The sequence below is a fragment of the Haliotis rufescens genome, unplaced genomic scaffold (assembly GCF_023055435.1).
Source record: "Haliotis rufescens isolate VD_foot unplaced genomic scaffold, xgHalRufe1.0.p SCAF_6, whole genome shotgun sequence".
NCBI lineage: Eukaryota > Metazoa > Mollusca > Gastropoda > Lepetellida > Haliotidae > Haliotis > Haliotis rufescens.
Window position 1 is genome coordinate 26,741,507 of NW_025964334.1, and position 12,151 is coordinate 26,753,657.

A 12,151-nucleotide genomic window follows, 5' to 3' on the forward strand; every position below is an offset into this window, starting at 1 on the left:
TCAAACCTAGCCGGAACAGTCCACACTGAGTCTACGTAATGGTACAGCAGGTGCAGGTGTATAGCCAGAGGTGAGATTCATGTACATTTGTGTGTGTTTACTGAGGGATGCTGGTATTTATTCACGTGTTGATGTTACATGACGGGGCACAAACTGCCCATGCCAGTAGCTGTCTTGACAAGTGTGAATGTACATAAACACTCCACTACATGATATTTATATACACCTCATCTGATGAGAACTCAAACATGGTGTTCAGATAAGGAACACAAGTAAAATTGGACAATCTCTCATCAAAATACTCTCCTCATCATTCTCTTCAAGTTCAAATGACAACACAGGATTGAAAATTAACATAATTCCACGAGTCCGAGACCAGTAAAGATCAAGATGGACAAATGACATTTCTTTGTGGGCTTCCACTTTACCATCACATAGATGGCAACTCTGTAGCAGACTCATCATTTCTGTGGACTTATTTTCTAACCCGGCTACATTTAAATGGCCTGAATATTTGTCATTTGACTGTGTTAAAAATCAATAGTACCCGGAATATCAGTATATGATTTGAAAATACTGCATCATGCTATTAGTACATGATGTAATGAAGTTACAATACCAACCAATAAGTGAGTGAGTTTGATTTTACGCTGCTTTTAGCAATATTCCAGCAAAATCACGGCGGGGGACACCAGAAATGGGCACCAAACAATAACCTATACCCAAAGAAGGAAACATATATAGTGGTAGTGTTGAGAATTGATAAATTTAAAGACTGATCATTAGTTTGAAAAATAATATGATAAATGAGAACAGAAAATCATCCATTTACAGTATTCTTTCTCAGTATCCTTCCTCATGTGCATGTAAATAGTACAACACTATATTTAACATGTCCAATAGCATAACTCTTAAATGATGTATTTCACTACACAAGCACATTTACTACCACGAGACAGTCCTTGAAATTTTGTCTGTTTAGTGTTATCAGATTTCTGTACTTAAATTTTATACTCAAACCTGCGATACCCTGAATGATTATTGAAAGGTCACCATGCAACAGCTGGAATACTGCTGACTCAGGCATTAAACAATATTCACTCAAAAATAATTATGTCATAGTTATAATTGGGTCAATGGATGTAAGTCTATTTCTGAAATGTTTTGATAGTTTCCTCCTATGATTATGGTTGTATTTTCTTATGATGTCAAGTAGATTGTGTCCATCTTCAAGTTAAAGCAATGGCATTATTCATGCTAGTAGTATATTCTATTTTGCCCTGACTAGAGGACAGAGGCAGACACAGTGGCTCCCTGTACAGCATAGTGACGAAAGCAACATCTGTGTCTACAGCGCTTCATCAATAATTCAGAATCTTCTAACAGGTACTCACACCACTTATATGCCCCACTGTCAATGTGTCCTAATGCCCTCTCTGTCCACAAACACAATCGGCCACATAGTCTGTCACACAATCACTGAACCATACTATTTTCCCTTTAGCCTGGCTTTTACCATAGCGATAGAGACCTAAATGAAGCAAGTGTACATTTTCCTCAGGTTCAGGGTGTTATCATCTGCAAGAAACATAACTCAGGATGGGTTACAGAGTAAACATATCACATATCCATCGCTGGTTGGACCAAAATCTTCACCAGCGGTCACAAATCTTTTCTAACATTTGCATCTGTTAACTCGTAATTAACAAACACAGGGTGAGGCAAGAAGATAGTCAGACAAGGGCCTAAGTCATGCTCCATGTGTGTGAAATATATGTACGTACAAGGCCTTGTATGCAGTCAGTAATCTTCAATAGGCAAGTCTAGCTACATCTGTTTATAAGTCACTGCTTGGAGAAGGCTTCTTATGAAGCATATTTAGTAAATATAAGTATTTCACTGACTAAATCGTGACCTGACTGGATGTCCTAACTTATTCAAACACATGGAAGCCTATACACCATGAGGTTCATATGTAAAACACAATGATTATTTCACTGACTGAGCTGGTTCAGGTTTTTTGTGTCAAACTTTGTTGTCAGACATTAGTCATTTAGAAGCTGTAGTTCCATGAGTTTCGTACAACAGACATGATGTTTTTTTAGCGGGTCAACTGATTTACTTTTTCAAAATCTCCCATAATACTAGGGTTCCTTTTCAATATAAATGTAGTTACTTATTCCTTACAAAATTATAAATTTTCAGAGACTAAGTGTTAGTCTATAGGACATGCACCTTCCTGGCTTAGTAGGCTGGTAGTTATTATGTTTGAGTTCTCCTATGTATACATGACATATTAGAGCTTCATCATGACATATTACCATGACTACCAGTATATATATATATATATATACACACACACACACACACACACACACACACACACACACACACACACACACACACACACACACACACACACACACACACACACACACACATATATCTTAACAGTGAGTGAATGTTTTAAAATTTAATGTGGCATCTGCTATTTTTTCAATATATCTGTACATATATCAGGACAAAAATATCATGTTTCCATGCAAACACTTGAACAGAATCACCTCAACACACATCTACTAAAACAAAAAATAACTCTATCATACTTCTAGTTTCAGCTTTCATGAGTCCGAAGAATGAAAGAAACACAAGACATCTGCAGCAGCTAGAATGCAAACTGGACAATCTTGCTTCAAGTGACCCCGAAGATGCTAGCTAAACACATTGTTCCTCTCCAAGTATCATGTTATTGTGTCGTGTCCCGATGAGTATCATGTCAAGAATCCTGACGGGGAGGACAAATAAGTGTTGTAACACCAATACATGATACTCTCTTCAAGCTAACATTTCTGCAATAAAAAGGATAATCTGACATGAACACATCTCTATGAAATACCTGCTTGACAGTTGCGACCATACCACACAACATTTCCGTTGATGATGCTCAAATTCAAAAAGAAATGTTCCCACGGTTACCCTCAACTGGAATTAACAGACATTGAGAGCTATAACACCTGTGAATAAAAAAATCCAATCAACACGTCATACCATAATTAACAGACAAGATGTTAAAAGAGGGACTTTGCACTGAGTCTGGAGCCCATTTCAAGTCTAGATCTAGATGAAATAAACAACTGGCGTGAACGGAGACATTGTCAGTGTGTACTTTGGGTAATCATTGAGTCAGCAGACAAACCAATATGCTATTTGAATGACTCGAATCATATTTGCCGGAGGTGACAATTTGGATCCCGTCTAGTCTCCAGAGGTTAGTCAGACAGGGTCCAAAGGAGGTACTGTCATTCAGATCCAATCAAAATTCCTAAGCAAGTCTATACAACTCCTTGGCAAGTATAGATTCATCAGTTTCTGAAATTGAAGAAATTCCCAAGGCTCCATTCTATGAAATATTGAAAAACAAGTCAAAAAGGAATCCTCAAAATACTTTCATTTCAGGGACTATAGCAACGTTTTACATGACACAGAAGTGCGCGTCCGATACGCACGAATGTGTAGACTGAACGCAGCAAAAATATATATAGTGTCTCGAGGGACGCACAATAATATTGACTGTACCAAATTCTTGACAAAAAATATAAAGTTCCTGTAATTAAAGGAATTATTAAATCTTAAAGTATAGTTCAGTAGACCATTTCCTTACTTTACAGGACCCACATTTTTCCTGTGAGGACCCTTGAAATCAGAACTTGGGGTCCTCTGGACCCTCAGTTTTGTAGCTCAAGGTAAAACCTGCTACATGTTACTCCAGGAGGTGGAGTTCTATTTGGATACACTTTAGGAGGTGGGTGCTAATGAAGACATTGCACTGATAGTGATACACCACCTGCAGATTCCAGACTTGCAAACGTTCCTGTTCCAACATGTCATGGAGTAATACATATATTTAAGTTAATTAGTATTGTATCATGCCTTGCTTAATCAGAAGTGTGCTAACTGTGACAATTTCAGTATCATTTGCATACGTAAATAGCTGTACACAAGCCTAGAAAAGGTACGCTACCAGTCTACAGATATCATTTACATACGTCAATAAACCAGCAGAGACAGGACATGCTACCAGCCAAACGATATCCTATCACAAATTGATAATGTTCAGATAGTGTATGAATTATTCATAATGAGGAATAATGTTCGCGTATTACTGAATCACGACATATTGTGTGTCATGGATGTTACCCGTGAAGGTCCGGGGTAGAATAGGTCTTCAGCAACCCATACTTGCCGTAAAAGGCGACAATGCTTGTCGTAAGAGGCGACTAACTCCAGGTGGTCAGACTCGCTGACTTGGTTGATGCATGTCATCAATCCCAATTGCGTGGATCGATGCTCATGATGTCAATCACTGGATTGTCTGGTCCAGACGCTCTTATTTACAGACCGCTGTCATATAGCTAGAATATTGCGGAGTGCGGTGTTAAACAACAAAGAAACAAACAAACATTTCTGGCTACTGATACACAACATCAGGGAGTAATCACACAGACAGGCCATAACTGTAGTTTGGTCACCCCAGGGTTAGGCAGCTAGGCCGGCAGTCTGAGACCGGTGAAACCAGTCTACTGGGGTGAGCATGGTTGGTTGTTTTCTCGAATGCTCTTGTGGCTTTACAGAACTACTAGTACAAATGCGCACTGGACAAGTTTCATAGGACCAATGAATTCTTCCCTAGTCCGTCACTGTTAATCTATCTACCGGTACTTACTCTGCATGCCTTCTTAACAGTGTTGGGAAATTGTTGGGAAATCATGAACGATGCTTGGATCATCCCAATCAATCGATCATTATTTTTTTCAATGTTAAATTCAGTAAAACTAGATGACACCTAACAAAAGCAAACACAAATACTTACTTCAGCACTTTTTTTTCAAAAAGGACAACATGTTTCCACTTTTTTCGTCAAGTACTGAGTAGCCTTCTCTGGGCTGAGAGAGGCAGCAAAATTGTTTGTGTTTTATTATAGAAAATTCATTTGCAAGATCATTTTCTTGGTCATTTGGTTCTTACAATCATCCTAAATGATTTCAATTAAACAGACCATAGCTATTTCTTAAATGCCAAACACTATTTTGTTAGCCACTAGGGCTGCAACAAATACACTATGAGGCGAGTATGATGCATATCATGTATATATATGGTAATGAATACGAATATTTATTCAAGAATACAATAACAATAACTTATGGTGTTACGTGCTCATGGTAATCAGCTGGTATTGACTTTGCACTGGGGGAAAAACATTGTGTCAGTAAAACTTGAGTTTATTAAAAATGTACGTATGTAATTGTTTAGGTGGAAACATTTCTGTGATATTTTTTGTGAAGCAAACAAGCAATACATTGCAACAATGCCGCTTATACTATAGCCTCATGTTTTGGTTGACAGTACCATTAGGGGCCTTGACAAACTGACACAAGTTACGCTACTGCATGGCTTATTTATATTCCATTTTGCATATCTCGCTTTGATAAATAAATGACGAGTAAAAAAACACTCTTTACCAAAAGATCGTACATATTCGATGCTAGTGACCACGAATAACGAATTCAATTTATGAAGGTCTACGGTTCGATTCACCGAAAACGCAAGTGAATCGGAACAGCCCTATTAGCCACCCATGACAAGCATGCAGCACTGAGGGAAATATTACAGTTCTGTTCTTGTATCCAACAGGATCATATAGCCATGTCTGTCCCCATCATACCAATAGAGGCTAATATATTACAGAGAGTTACTGATACTAAATACTTAGAAAGTTTTAGAAATTAAGGGATTTTGGGGTGGGGGTTGTCTGGTTTGCTGCAACAGTCTTTGAATCTAGGGATCCCTTATCCAAGACTTTTAACATTAATTCATAGGGTTATGAAAGCAACCCCTTGACAAAGGAATCTGTCCTTGCATTAACTAAACTATAATTTGACAGTCGAGACACTATGCCAAATATTCAGCATTGTATTTGTCTAAATAAGCACCGCTATTTCAGGCTTATTACACATTTCTGAATAAATGCATCAATAAAGACATTTGACTTCTAAACCCAACTTTTCCATGAATATGTTCATTGAAAAATATTCAGAATAATCGCTAATAACATGGTACTAAAGATCAAATCTCTCTCAAAAAAGGAATTTAGATTACTTCAAAGAAGAGCAAGTACCACTTAAATTTAATACAATAAGCACGCATTGTGGTCCATCATGTAAGTAGTGCATGAAACTCAAGATGAATTAACAAATTAAACCAAACCCAAACCGCACTAAATTGCAGTATGTTAATTCTCTTCACTGGACCAGAATACCGAATACACACCCTGTCAGATCAAATAGCCCAAGATAGAAATTGTATACCACCAGAATACCAATTCAGCATAGTAACTACTACATGTAATACACTATCAATAGCCTGCAACAGACACAGGATACATAGGGTCAATACACATCCAGTACACTACACTCATGGCTCCAACAAGCAAACACAACAGGCTGCTGGAGTACTGTTTGTTTCAAACTGGGATCGGCTTGCCCTAAACTATGGGAAGCACCCAATGTCCTTTCACAATGATCATCTGCTCTGTACTTTGAATTCATTGATTAAATTCTTTAAATATGTTTGCATACAAAGCAGAATGACTTTCACTTGAGGGCATTTTGTGATGGATCCGAGACAATACCCTGAACTTAGGTTCTTAGTTAACACCTGATGATACTTACACAGTGCACCAGTTTGTATACTGACAGAAATAAAACAGATCATGACTACAATTTGAAAAATGACATACCCTAGCAATGTCAAGTTAGTGTGCTACATGCAAGATGTACCTATTCACGACAGAAATGGCTCATTCTAGTAGTTTATATTGTGAATTATATATATAACACACACTGATAACATCAGTTCCACAAGTGATCAGGGCACCATGCAGGCCTTATGAATAAAAAACATTGATCATGACCACTATAAGATATATAGAGGATATTTCATGTGTCGAGTGAAACATCATGTTTCTCTCGTCGAGTAACGGGTGGAAAGGAGATATTTTTGAGTGTGTAAGCCATGAGTGAAAATATCTCCTGTTCACCCCCATCACAAGGGGATGAGAGTGTGTGAGTTAAAATTTATTCAGCCACATAGCGAATCGAGATGAGAGAAACAAGATATTTCACGCGACACATGGAATATCCTTTTAATTATATACTTTTTGGTGTAGTTGTCTATTGGAAAATTTATTTATTTCATTACAAATGTAAAACCTTGAAACATAAATTCTCCCTACCTGACACATTTGCGACTAAAAAAGTAGTTTCATGTTTGCAAAATCTTAAGGATCACGATCATACATATAGATATGATAATATACAAAATCAAATTTAACAATAAATATTCTTGAAAACTTCGAGATCGCTATTAGAAGTAAAAGAATACACGGCTGGTAAAGTAACAAAATTGGTGCTTTGCGAGACGATTGACGAGGAACATGGAAAATTTACAGATTACAATGAAACATTTTCAAGGGAATAACAAATGGCACGAAGCGATATTAACTCCAAAAATGACAATCTGTCATTATTTTGCCTTGTCAGTGTATAACTAGCGTAGAAAGGAAGGTGTGCCTATTCATGCCCTATCACAGCGATTTTGCTTGAGACAAATGACATTAGACATTTTCATGACATAACAATTTCTGATAGGATATTCTTCAATATCAAAATGCATTTATATCATGTATATCAAATATTAACTCCTTCAATATTGTTTGTTTGTTGTTTAACGCCACGCTCAATAATATTCCAGCTGGATCAGACAATCCAGATGACGATCGATTTTGTGCACAACGACTCACACCTTCAGGGTACAATGACACGCATCATCAACCACGTCACTGAGTTTGACCACCAATTCCATTCAGTCACCTCTTACAACTACCATTGGTTGCTGTGGACCAATTCTAACCCTGCATAACTGCTTTGGACAATATTGATGGCATTCAATGTCCTGGAAACTAAAGCAATCTGAAGCCGTGCTCATCATGCCATAAATGGCTCATAATAATAATGTGGATGTGATAAGACAAACTGCTTCACACATTTAATCTTCTTCAAATTCCACCCTCCAGCCATCAAAAGTGCTCAAGCTCAAAAATGATGCCATTTCCCCAGTTGTCTTCCAATACCAATTGCAGTTCTGAACAAGGATCCCAACGACTGTAGTACATTTGGGTGCTATACAAAACTCATTTCTCTTCATTAAGTAAAGGTCTTCACAACGTGCTGTGCACCCCATCTCCTCCGCTTCAGTGTTCCATATTGATTCTTGCCACATCTAGAAATATAACCAGCTAACGTCCACCAGCTCCCCGTTAAAGAACTAGGACAGTAACGTGTGCCACTGATTCTATGAAAAATCGATGTATCCTTCCTTGGGTCCAACTTGGCTCGTAGTATTGTGAGTGCATCTATATATACAACTGACCTACTATTAAGTTAGTGTGACTATTCATTAACTGTCGCCAGATAGATGGATCTGAAGAACTGAATTACTAAGTCCTTTGGAAATAGAAGGATGAGGAATGATCACTATCTAAATTAGTACAATTATTTGCATTTGAATAGGTGGTTGAAATTGGGTTTAACAGCTTGATCAAGATTATGGAACTTACAGAGCAATGTGCATGCACATGTGTGTTTGGCTGCTTGTACAAGTGGGGACAAATGCTGGTTTTATAGCGCCAGCCCAGTTAGATACCATGCCGAGGTTGAACCTTATATCCCACTCAGGCACACTCTACAGACTCCAAGCCAACCAGTCCTTGTTTTATCCCCTGAACAATGATTGCAAGGCAGTGTAACAACAAGTACCATCACTTAATGTCTTTTGGTATGACAGCCCAAGGACTGAACCACCAAACTTCCGCTCTCCGGGCAGCTGTTCTATCCACTAGACCATTGAGGTGATTTGTATTTGAGTAGGAACCAAAAGCTAGCACTTATAAACCATGATAAACACTGTTGACTATTTGGCAAGTTTCAGCATAAATACATCATTTTACATGTTCATCATTCAACCATATGGAATTACATAATTTCAAATTTCACGGGAAATGCTTGATTTGAATTATAATTTTTAACAGACATTATGACATGTACTAAACATTAAATTTCAGTTTTGAAGCTGTCAAATAGATAATGACTGTCCTAACCACATATTCACTGACTTTACAATTACACAGATAGTGCAGTTTGACTGGGCAGTAGCAAGTGTCTCCCTTTATTATGGCTCTACAGTAACATATCGTTTTCCTGTATATTTTTTAACATTTAACATAGCCTGTCATGAAACAATCAAGTCACAGGAAATATGGCTTGATACGTAATTTCCTGATGAAATCATGACTACTCAGAAAACATTCACTGAAAGAGCTTTGTATCTGCTTCAACATGTGTCAGTCACGGGGAAGTAGGGTTAACGGACTCTGGCACAGACTGATGATCAGGGTTCTCTTAACATCAGTACTCTCCTGGTTAAGCTGTGCAATGAAACAAAGAGCTTCCAATACCAGGGTTAAACTTCACACTGAAAAGATGAATTCTGTTCAGGGTGTTGTTGTACAACACAACCTTCATGCTACGACTGTTGTATACCTATGTTAAGGTATGGGAGTTACTTTTACCTAAGATCGCTTTGGACAACGGCAGCCTGAGTTAGAAATTGCTATTTTCACCAGTCCGCAAAACAGAATTGTCATCAACCTAATGGGAAAAGTGGTAGTCCACTAGGAAACGTCTTTCTGGATTTTTATTGTCCGTGCTAGCTAAATGTGCTAATTTGAAATCCTGTCGTTGCTTATCTCATGGGGGGTCCAATCGTCTAAGCCGTGATTCACTGTGCAGAGTTGCATCCCTTGGGCACGCCAGAAACCTGTGATTGTGGGTTCAAATTCTGGTTCGCCCCAATTATGTTTCTAGGTTTGTCAGCACCATACACGTGCCCATGGGTTTGGTGCAAAGTGGTAAACGTCTGAGACCTGCATCATTTTGGGCTTTCCTCCCACATTGAGTTGACACACTGTGAGATAGCTAGAATACTGTTAAATGCTGCGTAAAACCCGACTCACTCACTCACACTGACCGTTTATCCCATGTTTATCAACACAAGATCACGGTCATCAACACAAAACCTGTGTCCAGCCTTCATGAAGTGGCGACAGTAAGGTTTAATAGACAAGCATAAAGTCATCATCAGAGACCCATCCCGCTTGCCCCAGGTAAGATGTTGTCACTACACAGAGCTGTTGGTCACCTTTGATGTCACGGTCATTTTTCATGTAGGTCAGCCACGAGTGGACAGCCCTCCTTACTCCTGACACTCCTGGCTTGTCAAACATGGACCCAAGCCCAGGAGGGCCATACAAAACAGCTTAGTTGTACCGAGGATGAGTGTTCTAGTGGGCTTAGTCCTGGTGAAAGCAGTTAGGTAGTATTCATTCATGTCAAAGCATAAGAGATGAAAGCTGTGTGAAGCATGAGGGATAACACTACCTCCCTGAACAGAAGTGATATTGGGCAACTTGCAGAGATGAGCTCATTGTAAAACTTTTGATACACAAAACAACTAATTATGCATTGACATATTTCGTCAGGATCAAAAGGTTTTCAAAAACAGGAATCAATTCTACTATGAACACTGATGAATTCACTGGTAGACACCCTAACACCAACTACTCATAAAATGTAGTTCATTTCCTACTAATGATTTATGTACAATAACTACATTTTGGAAGAAAACAATTTACAGATTTTCACTAATCTCTGACTAGAAGGCAATCTGCTGTGTCTTAAGTGGTCTATGTGGATTTGATAACTTGAATCTGATAACCGAAGTGCCATTAACCGTACTCCCCATAAGCTACTATTGTGTAAAAGTTCATACAACACAACGGCTGATCTAATCTTATTGCTGACCTCACTAACTGCTTGTCTGGGTTACCATTGGGTATGGGCTGACGACAACCTGATGACTGTCTACACTATAATACCTTGCAACGGATCCATATTAATCATTGCCTCTACTGCCATTGACTAATTCTAGAAGGCAATATTCAACAAAACTATGACCAATTGACAACACATTCTCACAATCTCCCATCTATCTGTCAATGACTGTCATACAATATCCAGTAAGAAACAAAGTTATCGCTAATATGAATCCATATCTCAGGAGAACTTAGTCACTCTCATCCTTCCATAACTTAATACATGAAAGACAGAAATTGATGACTGCAGCGACAGAAATTGTCACAAGCCCACACTCTCAAGCTTTTCTAATATAATAGATATCCTGACAAGCCTGAGGGTTAGAAGTATTTTGGGCTTGCAGACCTGGGCCCCCGTTCCACAAAGCGATCCTGGCTCTCAAGTGATCATACCTCCCATACTTCAACAAAGACTAAGACTGCTGTAGCTGTGATCGCTTTGTGGAACAGGACCAAGAGGGTTGGTTCTCAAGTAGTAGAACAGGGTTAGAAATTAACAGTTTTTGTCCACTAGTTCTTATAATGATATCACATAGCAAAACCCTTAAAATGGGCCAATTTCTACTAGTCCTTAGGATACCTTTACTATTGGTCAGTTTGGTAAGGACTATAGGACTAGTGCCAATTTCTAACGCTGGTAGAATATCAGACTTGCAGAACTGAGGAAATTCCAGGCTTTTTAGCTGTTTAAGGATGTTCATCATTTTATCATCATTTCTGCTGGTTGTAAGTTTATGATATTTTCTACTGCTCTGACATTCAGGAAGGGGAAGACAACCAAACAGTCAACTAGAATAGCTTTTATTATGAATGTATGGAGGTCACATATAACATGTATAACACACTATTTCATATTGGTTTGGTTATAAATCCCTTAGAAGTAAATAAGCCAGAGTTGGAAATAGAGCCAGTGTCTTCCAGACCAATACGCTCTCAACAAACTTTTTTTGTCGGATGTTATTTTGTAAGATGTATCTTTCATACTGACGTCATCATGCTGAGTATTTTCTGTCTTGACTTTCTGACAGTATTGAGTATTTATTTCCAATGTCTAGCAGCAATATCCAGATAAGCACCAGTAATTTCATAGAATGACAAAAAAAT

The 12,151-nt window shown here is 38.3% G+C and overlaps 1 protein-coding gene and 1 long non-coding RNA gene across 6 annotated transcripts in view; one reads left to right on the forward strand and one right to left on the reverse strand.

Annotated features, from left to right (window-relative positions):
- LOC124118794 (kinesin-like protein KIF21A) overlaps positions 1–12,151 on the reverse strand; it is a 125,642-nt gene that overhangs the window by 106,936 nt on the left and 6,555 nt on the right. The window lies entirely within an intron of this gene.
- On the forward strand, positions 1,287–3,634 carry LOC125374656. Its single transcript, XR_007218725.1, has 2 exons — positions 1,287–1,386; positions 2,613–3,634. It is a non-coding gene; the product is annotated as an uncharacterized LOC125374656 (long non-coding RNA).